General features: G+C 43.4%; 1 long non-coding RNA gene across 1 annotated transcript; it reads left to right on the forward strand.

Annotated features, from left to right (window-relative positions):
* Positions 1–1,251: 1,251 nt before the first annotated feature.
* On the forward strand, positions 1,252–15,129 carry LOC137544416 (uncharacterized). The gene is made up of 3 exons (XR_011025858.1): positions 1,252–1,386; positions 7,941–8,099; positions 14,790–15,129. It is a non-coding gene; the product is annotated as an uncharacterized lncRNA (long non-coding RNA).
* The last annotated feature ends 394 nt before the right edge of the window (positions 15,130–15,523 follow it).

Genomic DNA, 15,523 nt, shown 5'->3' on the forward strand with positions numbered 1-15,523 from the left:
GCAAGAAGAGCACAGCTAGGCTTATTTGTTAGCATGTGTCCTAAAGCCACTGTGGCCTTGGTTGGGGCTGTAGCTCAGTTGTCCCCATGCCTTTACATCCCATTACTTTAAATGGAGTGAAAATGCGATGCCCCTTGAAAAGTTGGTTCATGCCTGCATGTGTTCCCGTTATATAAATTGTTAGAACCCAAATTGTGCCTAGTTTGAGATTCAGATGCATGAAGTGTCTGCCTGTGTGCTGACAGATGTGGGATAGAGAATGGATGAATATGAAGAAGGAAATATACAGCTTTTTATTTATTTATTTTTTTTATTAGACTAATACCCTCCGCTACTGTCTTAAAATAAAATAAAAGACATCCTCTGAAAATAAGACTTATCTTATATTACAAGCATGCTTGAAATATAAGACATCCCCCAAAAATAAGACCTAGCTGCACACCCCCCGATGATGCTGCACCATCGCTGCTGCCGATTTACCTCCCTGCCGCTGCCCCCCCTCCTCCAGCAAATCGGATCTCCCTCAGATCCCAGATGAGCGGGGAAAGGCAGCTAAAGTTGTATAGTAACAGCGCCGCTGTACACAGGAGGTAAACAGAGATCACTTCCTGTATACGGCAGCGTTGATAGTGTAAACGTTTTGCTGCCTTTCCCCGCTGATTTGAGGTTTGAATTATGCACTGTGTAAGCCGGAGGGGGATCTATCTTTCTGGAGGAGGGGGCCAGCTGGGGAGGGGGGGGGATATGTCTATTTATACTGGCTACATACTAGGGGGTTCTGGCTATATACTGGGGGTGGGAGGGTGTCTGGGTATACACTAGGGGTTTCTGGCTATATACTGGGGGAGATCTGGCTAAATACTAAAGGGGGATCTGCCTACCCCCACAAAATATAAGACCTCCCCAAAAATAAGCCCTAGCACATATTTTGAAAGGGACTCCAAGCACCTATCATGGGCATGCCTTTTAGCCAGACAACTTCCAACAAAGTTGTGCTATGACCCCTCTGGAGGAGTCCCTTGCAATGGCCATGCGTGTCACTTTCTCTTCCTGCTTCATTCAGTGATGCATTTCTCTAAGGCCTCCTTTCCATGGACTGTTGGTAGGCAGTGAAATGCCTCTCAAACTCTCACACATGCTCACTGCCAGGGTAACTGCTTTTTGCTGCCTGGTAACTGCTCACTGCAGCCTGGCAACTGCTTGCTGAGCACACAGTTCAACAGTCCATGGAAAGGAGGCCTAACAGAGAAGACAGGGGTGACCTGGAAGTTATAACATAGCCAAGATGGCAGCTGCAATTTTTAAATTGAAATAGAACGAAAACTATTTGGTGTAGAACGGCGATTCAGGCATCAAATGAAAGAGGAGAGCACAAGCTACAGAAAGGTATGCATCTTTAAGTACTTTGCAGTACTGGTTGGAGTCTTAAAGGCATGCCCATGAGAGGTGTTTGGAGTCCCTTTAAGGTAAAATTAATATAAGACAGTGTCTTATTTTCAGGGAAACACGGTAGTAGCACTTCTAGTATTTTTCTATAGTGCTTTATATCGTTGTCTGTGTCACACTTTGCTTTGTGTATGTATGTATTTGTAGCGCAATGCAATAATAGTGGTTTGTATTTGATTTGGCTACGTCCCTTAGCACCGGCTTCTCCTCTATCTAAGGTCTCTACAGGAAGAACATAGCTACACTCACGCATGACACTTGCCTGATGGTTACAGCTGGAATACTGCTGTGGTCTGCTTCCTAATTCAGCCAATATGTGAATAGTCTTCTGCTTATCACATGAGATGGGTGAATCTGCCTTGCAACTTACCATAGTCATGTATTTTGATGCTTAGATATGCAGTACTGTATATTCTTAAAAAGTCGTCCCGCTGTTTTTATGGTGTTTCTCAACATCTTCCTGCAATTATGCCTAAGCATTGTTTGCTCTGTCACTAACGAATGTGCTGCAATAGCATGGAGTGGGAACATTTAGCCTGCTAGTTTTCACGGGGTCACGCAGCAGCTGCAATGCAACTCATATCTGAGCAGATTGTCAAGCCACTTTCTAAGTACTTTGGCGAAATCTTATCAAGCACATTTGCAGCCGGTATAATTATTGCCTCAAGAGGAAGCAACTAACAGCAAAGCCCCAATACATGTTAGAACCGTCAAATTTGATAAGTATATGTAGGAGAACTTCCAAAAGACTTTGTATGTTTTATTAAAATCACGGTTAAAGTAACAACAAGCAAATTGTAATTTTGTGTGATAGACAGCTTATGGACAGAGTAACAGTCAGTCAAAATGTGGAAAAATTTGAAAATTGCAAAATGTCATGAAATGAAGGTAATTTTTTGTGGAGGGTGGACAATGGACTCATTATAACACAACTGCTAAGTTGGCCTTGTACAGTAATTAAATATGTTGTATACAATATCTCTGAGAAAAGACAGTCCTCTATGGTGGGAGTACAATACAGCTAGTTAAGGGACAGTGGGGATGATGCAGTGAGCGCTGGTAATATTGCTGTGCACATGCAGTGCATGACAACATTACCGTTACTATGCCAGCAGTTTCCCCGAGTTACACTATTAGCACGATCCGCAGTACATGATTAATGCAAGTGTTACTATGTTAACGTGTGTGTTACAATGGGCGTTACCATAGTAACACTTGCAGTAACCATGTACTGCGAGCCGCGCTAATAGCGTTACCTGCAGTACACTGCTTGCAGTAGCAATGGTAAAATTCTATAATGCAAAGAAGAAATCATTTGTGCACATGCTCCAGAAACACTGCCTCCTACGCTGGGCCCGAGCTCATTTAAGATGCACTGAGGTGACGTGGAGAACTGTCCTGTCGTCTAACAAATCAAAATCTGAAATCTCTTTGGGAAATAATAGGCAATGCATCCTCTGGGCTAAAGAGAAGAGGCACTGTCTGGCTGACCATAAGCTGACAGATGACATGACCTCTTTTATAGGGATGGACAATTGGACATTCTTTTTTTTTTTGAATGGCAATGCTAGACTGCTTTCTGCATGTATTACAACAGCATGGCCCCACAGTAAAAGAGTCAAGGTGATAAACTGCCTGCAGTCTAAACCTGTCACCCACTAACAACATTTAGTGCATAAGAACAAAATAATGCAAAGGAACAAGTAGTTTAAATCCTTATTCCCAAAATGGTAATGCAACATAGCGGTAACCATGCCCTTGTTTTTTGAAACGTGTTACACGTACAAATGAAATCATCGCCGGGAGATTTGGGCGCAGGATACAGCCGATATATGGCTTACCTGGCTCCTGCACAAGTTGTGGTGGCTTTATGGGAACCTAAACTGAGAAGGATATGGATTTTTCCTTTTAAAATAATGCAAGTTTCCTGACTCTCCTGCTGATCCGGCGTGTCTAATACTTTTAGCCACAGTCCCTCAACAAGCATGTAGATCAAGTGCTCTGACGGAAGTCAGATTGGATTAGCTGCATGCTTGTTTCAGGGGTGTGATTCAACCACCACTGCAGCCAAAGAGATCAGCAGGACTGCCAGGCAACTGGTATTGTTTAAAAGGAAACATCCATATCACTCTCAGTTTAGGTTCCCTTTAATAACTATTCCCCCTCCAGGTCCATGTGGATGGTGGGGAATGATGTAGTCCGGCTGACAGCTATCGCTGGTGGCCAAATTACAGTGTTTTAAAAGTAACTTCAGCTCCGTCTTCTGACGGCGCCGAAGTTGCTCTCTGTACGCTGCTATAGCTGTAATTCCGATTATGGTCTACGGTGGCGCCTGCTGCGCCCAAATCTCCTGCACTGCATGTTACTGCCATCAAATCCAAGATGAATATAGCTATTTTCCTGTCCATATATGCTATACCTATGGACTGTCAGCAATTGTTCATGCCAAACAGATGTGATGCTGTGCTGCTACTAGCCACAAGGTGTCAGACTGCACACTTTCTAAATAATGGCTTCTCAAAAACATTTCCACAACCAAATCTATTTTAATTTAGGTCTCGCCCCCACAGTGTGTTTTTTTCTTTCATTGTCACCTCTGACACCTGTACTCATCACAGCTTTATTCGCTTAAAGAGGAAGGAAGTATATGACATTACTGAGCTATGTGGGAACACTGATTACCATATAGAGCAGTGCATTTCTAAAATTCCTCTATCTCTCTTGCAGAACCCTCATTCTGCTGCATAGCTCTGAGCTGCTGAATTCTCATTATTGTTGAGTGTGACTCCTAGATCTTACAGACACGAGCATGTAATAGATGGACCTGCGGGACACTAATGATCCTATTAACAATATGTTAATATTCCTGGGTTTTAAATGAGTTGCTGTATAATGATGTCCTAGAGACAGAACAGCACTGTACTGCTTACATTGGCTACCTCTTCACCTGCCTGGCAGCATCGTGTGCTGTTCCTGTAACATGCATACCCACTGGGATTGTCTAGAGGTACATTGCGTGCATGTGCCTGTGTGTGAATATTTAGTACAGCACTAGCATCTGTCACAGCTCATATAATGACACTGAGCGCTTCAGGGAGCTCACACTGTACCTCTGAAAGCATGTTTCTCATTGAAGTCTGTGCACCAGTTATTTCTGCGCTGTAATTATGTGTACAATTCAGGGTTCACAATAGGTACATATACACATACATACAGGTAGTCCCCGGTTAAGAAGATAGAGACTGTAGGTTTGTTCTTAACCTGAATCTGTCCATAAGTGGAAACACGGTGCCATCTCTGTCCCCCTTCTCTATGCACCCTGTGCCTCCAGTGCCCCCCATCTGTCTCACCTCTGGCCCCCTCCGCACTCTACTTCATCGACTGCAGGTGAAGTCACGCATGCTCACCCCTGCTGCGTACCCATCACGTCATCACGCCGACCGCCATAAGAGTCTTGTGCATGCGTAGTTCTCTAAAGACTGAACCACGCATGCGCCGGATTCTTATGGTGGCAGGTGTGATGATGCAATGGGTAAACAGCAGGGGGCGAGCACGCGTGACTTCACCTGAAGTCAGCGCATTACCGGAGCCCCCAGCGGGACCACGGAGGGGGCCGGGAGGATGCAGGGGACCTCGTGGGCTACAGTGGGCTGGAGCACCAGGTGAGTCCCGTTTTCTTTTTTAGGACACAGCTCAGAGTCCCTTTAACCACTTTACCCCCAGCGGTACGGATTTCTCCGTCCCTTTTTCCACCCTGTTACCACCAAGGGACGGAGAAATCCGTACCTGACGCCGCTCCCGCCGATGTCCGCGCTCCCGCTCGCTCGTCCACGTGCCCCCGCGCTCGTGCACGCCGCCGCCTGCTCGCCTGGAGATCAATAAACGGGGAAAACATTTCCCGTTCGTTGATCTAAGCCCCCCGCAATGATCAGCTACTTCTACGAGAAGCAGCGCGATCATTGTGAAAAAAAAAGTTGCCCAGCCTACCTGAACTTCCTGCAAGCGTACTTCCTGTACGCTTGCAGGTCGTATAAACAAAAACTTACTGTGGCCATCTTGTGGCCAAATAGTAAAACTACACCCTAAAGCATTTTTCATATACAAATACATTAGTTATACATTAAAAATTAACTCATTACCTGTAATAAAAAAAAAATACAATAAAAAAAATACATAAATAGTTACCTTAGGGACTGAACTTTTTAAATATTTATGTCAAGAGGGTATAACACTGTTACTTTATAAACTATGGGCTTGTAATTAGGGATGGACGCAAAACTGAAAAAAATGCACCTTTATTTCCAAATAAAATATTGGCGCCAAACATTGTGATAGGGACATAATTTAAATGGTTTTATAACCGGGACAAATGGGCAAATACATTTCATGGGTTTTAATTACAGTAGCATGCATTATTTAAAAACTATAAAGGCCGAAAACTGAAAAATAATAAATTTTTTCCCACATTTTTTCCTATTTTCCTATTAAAACACATTTAGAATAAAATAATTCTTGGCATAATGTCCCATCTAAAGAAAGCCTAATTGGTGGTGAAAAAAAACAAGATATAGTTCATTTCATTGTGATAAGTAATGATAAAGTTATAGACGAATGAATGGAAGGAGCGCTGAAAGGTGAAAATTGCTCTGGTGCTCAAGGGGTAAAACCCCTCAGTGGTGAAGTGGTTAAAGGACATCCGAGGTGAAAATAAATTGATAAGAAAAACAATTGTATCTATCCTCAGTCTCCTAAAAATGACTTTTGAAGATATCTCAGTTTTATTTTATATTTAACCTGCCTGGCGTTCTATTAAGATCGCCAGGCAGGCTGCGGGAGGGTTTTTTTTTAATAAAAAAAAAACTATTTCATGCAGCCAACTAAAAGTTGGCTGCATGAAAGCCCACTAGAGGGCGCTCTGGAGGCGTTCTTCCGATCGCCTCCGGCGCCCAGAATAAACAAGGAAGGCCGCAATGAGCGGCCTTCCTTGTTTTGCTTACATCGTCGCCATAGCGACGAGCGGAGTGACGTCATCGACGTCAGCCGACGTCCTGACGTCAGCCGCCTCCGATCCAGCCCTTAGCGCTGGCCGGAACTTTTTGTTCCGGCTACGCTGGGCTCAGGCGGCTGGGGGGACCCTCTTTCGCCGCTGCTCGCGGCGGATCGCCGCAGAGCGGCGGCGATCAGGCAGCACACGCGGCTGGCAAAGTGCCGGCTGCGTGTGCTGCTTTTTATTTCAGCCAAATCGGCCCAGCAGGGCCTGAGCGGCAGGCTCCGGCGGTACTGGACGAGCTGAGCTCGTCCAGACCGCCCAGCAGGTTAAATCAAATTTTTTTTTACTGTTTCATTGTCTCTGCATAATGACACCTTCATTAACCCTCCAGCTGCACGGCTGCGGGAGGTTTTTTAAGCCTAATTTTTTTTCATCATGTAGCTAGCCTAGCTCTAGCTACATGATTCCCCCCTCCCTGCGGCCTCCCTCCTACCCCTCCGATCGCCGCCGGCGATGAAGTCCATCTGGAAATCCCGTTCTAAATGGGATTTCCTTCAGGGCTTCCCCCGCTGCCATGGTGACGAACGGAGTGACGTCATCGGCGTCACAGGGAGTCCCGATGCACCCCATAGCACAGCCTGGCAACGATTGGCCAGGCTGCGCAAGGGGTATGCGGGGGGGCCTGTATCGCGGCGGGTAGCGGTGCATCGGCGGCGAGCGGCGGCGATCTACCCGAACATGCAGCAAGCAAAGTGTTTGCTGCGTGTTCTAAAAAAAAAATTAGGAAAATCGGCCCAGCAGGGCCTGAGAAATCCTCCGCGGCGGCTTACCCCGAGCTCAGCTCGGGGTTACTGCCAAGAAGGTTAAAGTATGTCAGAGCTCAAATCTATGAATTATTGAACCTTTTTATCTCTTTCCTGCTCTCAGAAGCCATTAACTGGCAGGAAAGTGTTTTATGACTGTACTTACTTATCAGTGAAGGTTACGCCATAGTCTGACTCAGGCTGACCCAGTCCTGACCAAGGCAGAAGCTGTCAATTACCTGATGTTTAACTTTTTCAGGCAGAGAAAGAAAAAAAGGAACACAGCATAGTCATGTGTGTGCTTGCCACTTTACATACACATGTCTAACTCATCATGTCACATGTCACCTCAGTTGTCCTTTACTATTTTGTGTTTAAAAGCTACAACTCTAGGTTCAAAGATGTTATTGTCTCTGGTGAATGCGAACAGGTTTACATTACAGAAAAGCCTTGAGCTATGAGCCTATTTTAATCTGTTGCCTGCTCTTAGAATTGTTTATCTGCTATGCAAATGTTTTATTGCCTGCAATTAGTTATCAATGAGAGTTATGCAGTCTCTTCCTCTGCAGAGAAAGTGTTATTTACAGCCCTGTATTCTTAACCCTTACAGTGAGAAAAAAAGAAAAATGGAACACAGACTAGTCCCAAGTAGGATTAGGATTGTGCACACATATTTATCTTATTATGTTCCATTACTTCAGGTACCCCTTTAACACAGTGCCATACCAGTTTAGTCCAATCTCGGCAGACGGTAACTGCCCACCAAACGTTACATGTACAGCAGTTTGGATTACTGCCTGGCACCTGCTGACCTCAAACCCGTTTGGAAAACCACACTCCATCATATGGGCAGCAACCAGGTGAGTAGGAGACAGAATCTGCACACTAAACTGCGTGATAACTGCACACATCTGCTGTCAAGGTGAACTGAGAGTGGTTTATTAGTGCTAAGGGAAATTAGGTACATTTTTGTCATAACAATGTTGGCGTTTACAATCCATCCTCTATATAATAATTCTAATCTAGCATATTATACTTTCCTGGTCATTACTGTAATTCCAGTGTCCTTGAGTCAAGATAGGGTTGGTAATAAACTAGATTATGAAATCTGCAGACATACTAATATAATATTCTATATTACTCCTCTTTCTAGTCACTACCACTAATTACCTGGTAATTCAAACGCCTATTAGGTTAGTGCTTATTTGTATCTATGTTGACTATAAAAGTAGACATGTCAGATTTCTTTGTCTCTCTCTCACTCAAAGCCACAGACTGTCACCGCAGTACTGTGATTCTGCTATTATCTCTCGCCAGGCCAATAACTACTAGACAGTAAACTGACATCACTATCAGAATTGCAACTGAGGTGAGTGGGTAATGAGACAGATCAAGCCAATAAGCCAGTTCTGGAAAGTCATATTCTTATAATCTAATTCTAATGATCTTAATAGCATTTTATGATTGTAACTGTTTTATCCATATCAACAGTTGTTTTCTGTAACTGCTGCATTCCATTTCTCAGTATCTTTTAGCTATAATTATAATATGTATGTGTGTGTGTTCATTCGCTTGTACATACAAAAAGCTAAGCAGCCAATCACATAGCAGCAACTCACTACATTTAGGCATCTACACATGATGCACACAAGTTGCTGAAAGTCACTCAAAGCATCAGAATGGGGAATAAAGAGTAAATTAATTGACTTTGAATGTAGCATCATTGTTGGTATGCTGGTGCCAGAAGGGTGCTCTGAGTATTTTAGAAACTGCCAGTCTACTGGGATTTTGATAAACAACCATCTTTAGGGTTTATTGAGAATGGTCTGAAAAAGAAAAAATATCCAGTGAGTGGCAGCTGTGTAGATGAACATGCCTTGTTGATGTCAGAGGAGAATGGGCAGATTGGTTTGAGATAAAAAAAAAAAAGCTGCAGTGGTAGCTGAAAAATCTCTTGTTACAACCAAGGAATGCAGAATATCATCTCTGAACACACAACACATCAAACCTTGAAGCAGATGGGCCCACAACAATAGAAGACCACACTGGATGCCACTCCTGTCAGCTAAGAACATGAACTATTTGCAAAGAATCACCAAAATTGGACAATTCAAGATTGAATTTGTTGCCTGGTTTGAGGCATCTTAATGTAAGCTGTACAATTCAGGCATACGCTAATTAAGGGCGACTGGAAATTTGGGTGCGTAGTAAGGTCGATAGTAAACTATAGGCATTAAATACCGAATACAGAACTCTCCCCCGATGCCTAACCCATAAACTTCCTCCCCCCCCCCCACTACACAAACTAGCTACCTAATGCCTAACCCTTAAACCTGAATACACTGCATACATGTTGCCACTTTACTAACCTGTCTTTTGTCACCTTGAGTGCACTGCCTCTGCTGGCACTGTCACTCGGGTCCACTGCAGGGGAGAAGCGCTGGTATACAGATCTGCCAGAGTCCTGACAGAAGCATGGGGCTCCCCAATGGATTGAAACAGATCAATGGGAATCCTTTCTCCCCAGGGAGTGGTGGACCAATGAGAATCTTTCCTGGTGGAGTGAGGATTCCCATTGGTCTGTTGCAATCCAGTGGGGAGCCCCATAACCCTTTTGCCAGGTCTCTGCTCTGTATACCGGCGCTCCTCCTCTGCAGAGAACTAGAGCGGTGGTGGCAGCAGCGGCAGTGGAGCTGAATTTGATGGCAACAAGTGGATTGGACATGTGGCAGCAGCAGGGGACTGGATGCACATGTGAATGCAACGATGGACACTATGACGTAATGCAGCATATCCTGATCGAATAAGCTGTGAATGCACTGTTGCGTATCTGGTGCAATGGTGTACATGTAAAAAGTGCAGTGCAGTAATTGGGGGGCCAAGGAAAACTGCTAGTGGAATATCAGTAAAATTAACAATATTCTACTGCTTAACATTGCAGTCTACGTGGCACCCATTTTAAAAGACAGCCGCCATTAACCAAATTAACTGCTTTGTATGCAATGTGAACCCAGGCTTAGAATTGCAGCCCTTAACCTGAAAATATAAATGTGCGACTCCAAGTTCTATTTACCATCACTACTACACATACAATTACACATACAATTATTATCTCAGAAGTCTCTGTTCAGGTCAGGTTTGCTTTAAGCATGTTTAGAAAGGAAAAATAAGTATTTCTGCAGAGCATGAAAAATATTGGCATTGTTGCAAAGCCTTTGTTTACCGTTATGCTCAGTGAGCAGCCACATCAAGGTGTGTTCAGATGAAGCCATAAACCGTTTGATGAAGGGATTAAATTAACAGAAAATAATCAGGCACCATGTTGCAAACATTAATGTGCTGAGTTTCTTTTAGTTTAGAAATGTTTAATTGACCCGAAGCAGTGAAGAAGCACAGTACCACATTGTTATTTACAGTACAGGGAATAATGGTCACATTTGTGCATAGCTGGAATATAGCCTTTTAGGACACAAGGGAAATGACATTGATTCTGCCCACCTGAACTCTTGTCAACAGGTAAAAAGGTTGATTTAAATCGATTTGATTTTTTTCTAATTGATTGTTAAATTCAATAAAACATCAGATCTAAAGTAGTATCAAAAGTGAAGGTCTTTAGTCAATGTTCAATCATTTTACAGATGGAACATTAATTGGGAAACACCATTTTTATTTGAAGCAATCCTGGCAGGCATGGCAAGGAGCAGTGGGCAGCTGTTGGTGGCGTAGCTTTGTACTGCATCGCTAAGTACAAAGCTGGTGGTGCCAGCATTCTGATCAGTGTCCAATCAGATTCCAGTGCTGCAAAGTGGTAATCAAAGTGGACAATCAATGGGACTAAATCTGATCAAATTCATTTTTCTCCTAAGTTTTCTCATAATAATGATAATTTTGAATCTTCTTTTTAAAATAACTTTTCAGCAATCTGCAAATGAAAAAATGCCAAAAAAGTAGGTGAAAAAAGTACATTGAAAATTATTATGAGTATTTTCTTGCTTGCTGGTGGCCTAAAGGGTACCTGAGATAGGGAGGGAGAGAAAAATGATACATACCTGGCCCCCTCCAGGCTGATCACTCCCCCGTCGTTGTCCTCCTCCACCACCTGGATTGTCTGGAATTTGGCCCGAAAGTCCTTCAGTTGGGGCTAGTCGGAGCAGGCGCAGTCCGACCACGAGTGCTCCCCTGTAATTTTTCCATTAGCGGTAGCAGACCTATGATAGAGGTGCATGCGCGGAGCATCCCAAACCTGACGACTTTCACGGCCGAATTCCAGACGATGCAGGCGGTGGAGGCGGACAGCAAGGGAGCAATCAGCCTGGAGGGGGCTGAAAGAAGCCCCTAGTATGTACCATTTTCCTTTCCCTCCCCGTCTCAGGTTCCCTTTAAAAGGCATTTTATTGATTAATGTGAATTGGATTGGGCCTACTATTGGGTAGATGTCAGTTGTTTACCTAATGGACCACAAACAGTGTATGTGTGACATCACTCTGGAGAATATCTGGAAATCAACAATATGCAAGCACCTCTTGCATAGTCTTGTATAGTCTATGAAACTTCAGCACATCCAAAAGTGGTCAACACATCCAAAAGCATCTAACTAATAAGGTGAAGGCAAATCTTCGGAGGACAAAGGCCAATCACCTTTCCTATGCAGCTGATTCCTCTGCAGCTTGCAATCACCCCAGGCCCAGACAACCTCTGCAGATGTGTTGTATGGAAGTTGTAAATAATACCTTTTGAAAACAATAAAAACTTATTTTACAAAAATAAATAAATAAAAAATTAAAATAAATTCATATTGCAGGTCCCAGGTTTGGAGAGTGGGCAACTCAGGGCTGGATTTACAGCTCAGGAGCCTATGGGCACATAAGCTCTTACGCCCTAAATTCCTCCCCTTAACACACCACTCAAGTCACGACCCCCCAATAGATAGCCAGATATGCCCCCCTTCTCTTTCCTATATATAGCCAGATGTACCCAGACAGCTCCCAGACAGTTCCTTCCCTTCCCCTCCCTATAGATAGCAAGGTTGAATAACGTCAATGGGGAACAGCGGTGAAATGAGGGTATGTAGCAAGGACTGGGAAGGGTCAGTGGGATCCAGAGCCTTCCCTTTAGATAGGTATCTAACTGTGTTTTTCCTAATTCCGCTTCAGGTTCACATTATTACAGAATGAAAAATTGTGTGTAAGACCAGGCCAGGTTCTAGACAGACTGGGGGATTGGTAATAAATCACAATGGGACTTCTCCCATGGAATAGTGTAGAAAATCTAGATGGGAATTATTGCCAATAAGGGTTGTCCTATACATAGGTCAATAACCTGGACAAAGGTATACACATAGATCAATATAATTTTTTATATAAGTCAGCAGTATTCTATACCAGCTTCATCTCAGTGGATTGTAGGCTTTCCTGCCCCACCATCTGTTTCTGCAACTGTTACAGAGAAGCACTGCTCTGCGGGACGCCTCTTCTCAGCGCACATCGCCAGCCGGGTAGCGTCTGAGTTTGGTGCAGCTAGAGCAGTGTTATAGTCTGCGACAATTACTTCTCCGTCGAAGTTGCTATGATTCAGAGGGGGAATAGTATTTGATCCAAATTCAATACAAAAATACTATGCTGCCGCTCTGAGGATACAAAATTTAATTACCTTTATTAATGTTGCTAAAGTATCAAAACTACACAATACAATACTGCCCTAAAAACACTTAAAACACTTAGTATTTGATCCCGCCAGGAATTTCAGCGGCAGCAGGGTGAGCCGTCATTCAGCTTGCCCTGCTCCAAGATGACCACCGCAAAAAATTACATAGACCCTGCTCTATGTTCACTTCTACAATACACACACAGTCAAGCACTATATACAGTATATGGAAAATATTCTTTACATCCATATTACAATAATAATTCCCTCTACAGCACAACATTGTAAGGAGTTATCAAAATGCAGCTACTATTCACCAAATACTGTAAATCAGGATATGTTATTGCTCTGCTGGAAATTGCTGTGTAGTGTCACATCTAGCAAACACACAGATGCAGGCAAAGTCCTTTGCAAACAGCAATATGGCAGCCCTCATTAACAGAGAGCAGATTGAGCAGCTGAGACCAGCAAGGTTAGTTGGTGACATGCATTATTAAAACAATGTGACAATGATGCTTCCAAAATACTTGTGACACTGTGTAAAATTTAAGTAAAAACAGAATGCAATTATGTGCCAATTCTTTAAACCCTATATTTAAATGAAATAGCTCAAATACATCATATGATTGTTTTAAGAAAAATACTGTATATGCTCATTTTGAGTTGTCATTAACAACATGCTTCAGAAGAGTTGAGACAAGGGCAACACAAGAGTGAAAACTTGTGTGATGCTAAAGAAAGGACTCTGGTGGAACGTTTCAAAACTAATTAGGTTAACTGGCATCAGATCAGTAGAAATCTCAGAAGAGAAGATGGCAAAGGGGTACAATAGTGTAGTAATGTGTGGTAAAATAGTGCAACAACCTAAGAATAATGATCATCAACTTAAAACTGCTAAATAAATTTGGGATTTTATCAACTACAATGCATGCTATCTTAAAAAGATTCAGAGAAACTGGAAAAATCTCTCAATAAAAAATATTGTATTGCTGCGACCTTTGGGCTCTCAGGCAGGGACATAGCTGGAAATCATGGGGCCCCATGGCAAAGTTTTGGATGGACCTCCCCCCAAAAAATTATAAGGCAGCTTTGTGCCCCTCCCCCCACCCCCCACACCATCTATAGGTAGCCAGAGGGGTGCCCATCATTAAGTATCCCTCCAATAACGGTAGCCAGAGGTACCCCCAAGTGTCAGAAAGACCCAGCCAGAAGAAGTACCTCCCAGTATAGGTAGCCACAGGGTCTCTACATAGATAGGTAGAAGTATCCCCCTCAGTATAGGTAGCTACAGGGCCCCATATAGGTAGACAGAAGTAGCCTCCCCCCTTCTATTTTAGAAAGTCAGAGGTAGCCTCCCCAATATAGGTAGCCAGAAGTAGCTCCCCAAGTAAAGGTAGCCAGAAAGACCTCTTAGTATAGATAGTCAGAGGTAGCTCCTCATAAGAGGTAGCCAGAGGGCCCCCAGTGTAAGAAGCAGGAGGATCCTCCAGTATAGGTAGCTGTTGCTTATAGCGCTGTCATGTTCTTACGGCTCTGTGCACTGTAACGGGAAAAAACATTATTTGAGAATAGAGAGAGTACAGGCACTATACTGATTACTGCAGCTACACAGGTAAAGTGCGTAGCTCCTGTACAAATTGCTCAGTAATGAGTGTACAGTCCCTCCTTCAGTTTATTGGCACTGCTCTGCATAACTTTCATCCTAACAGCTGCAGCAATATGAGTATAAGAATAGCTCACACTCTGTTTCCAATGCTCTCTTATGCCAATAGCAGGAAGGATTAGCAAAAGGTGAAAGGTTAGAATTGAAAAGAACCGGCAAGTCTAAAAGATGTGATTTGCAGTCACCAGCTCTGAAATATTTTATGTTTTATGTGAATTTTATATTCACCCACTGAATTCAACAGGAAACAACTTCAAAGGCAGGAAGACAACCAGCTAGAGAAATGTATTGCAAAGCAAAGAAGACAGAATTCAAACGCTAATTAAAGACGCACAAGAGGGGACTCAACAGAGGCTGCTGTTGGGGTCCAACTCCGCTATGAATCTAGCATGTGTACAGTGCCCCCCCCCCCCAACACTGTTTAGACATCTGAAATGCTGGATCTTTAGATGACAGTACTGTATGAGACCATTGGTCTTCTCCTTACCCATCAGGCTAGACTAGCAGACACTCCATGGTGTGCCGCGCTGTCATCCCTCCTCACCTCTACGTTCAACAGTACATAATAAACAGCAGGTGACAAACATGTCTGTGTATAATCTCTGGCCTGGAACTGTCACCCATGGGATCGGGTCGCAATCACTTTACACTGTTATTGTGTGAGTGCACACATCTTAACACTACTACATAAGAGCTCATTCATTTAAAATTCAAACAGATCTGTTCTAACTGCTTCAGAGACACAAATGAAACACAGGAAATAAACACAAGCCTCTCCAGTGATGTTTTGTGACTACAGAACTGTTTTGTGAAGTCCTATAATTGCTTGTTTACCTATAAAAGCAATGCTCAGAGCCTGAGTGACCTACAGACACAGGCATTGCAGGAACATTGGAGGGCTGGAGGCTGCATTTGTTCAGCTCCAACATTCACAAAGTATTTGTGTTCATGTTTTAGCAGACTATTGTGGCATGGAGC

The sequence above is a fragment of the Hyperolius riggenbachi genome, chromosome 2 (assembly GCF_040937935.1).
Source record: "Hyperolius riggenbachi isolate aHypRig1 chromosome 2, aHypRig1.pri, whole genome shotgun sequence".
NCBI lineage: Eukaryota > Metazoa > Chordata > Amphibia > Anura > Hyperoliidae > Hyperolius > Hyperolius riggenbachi.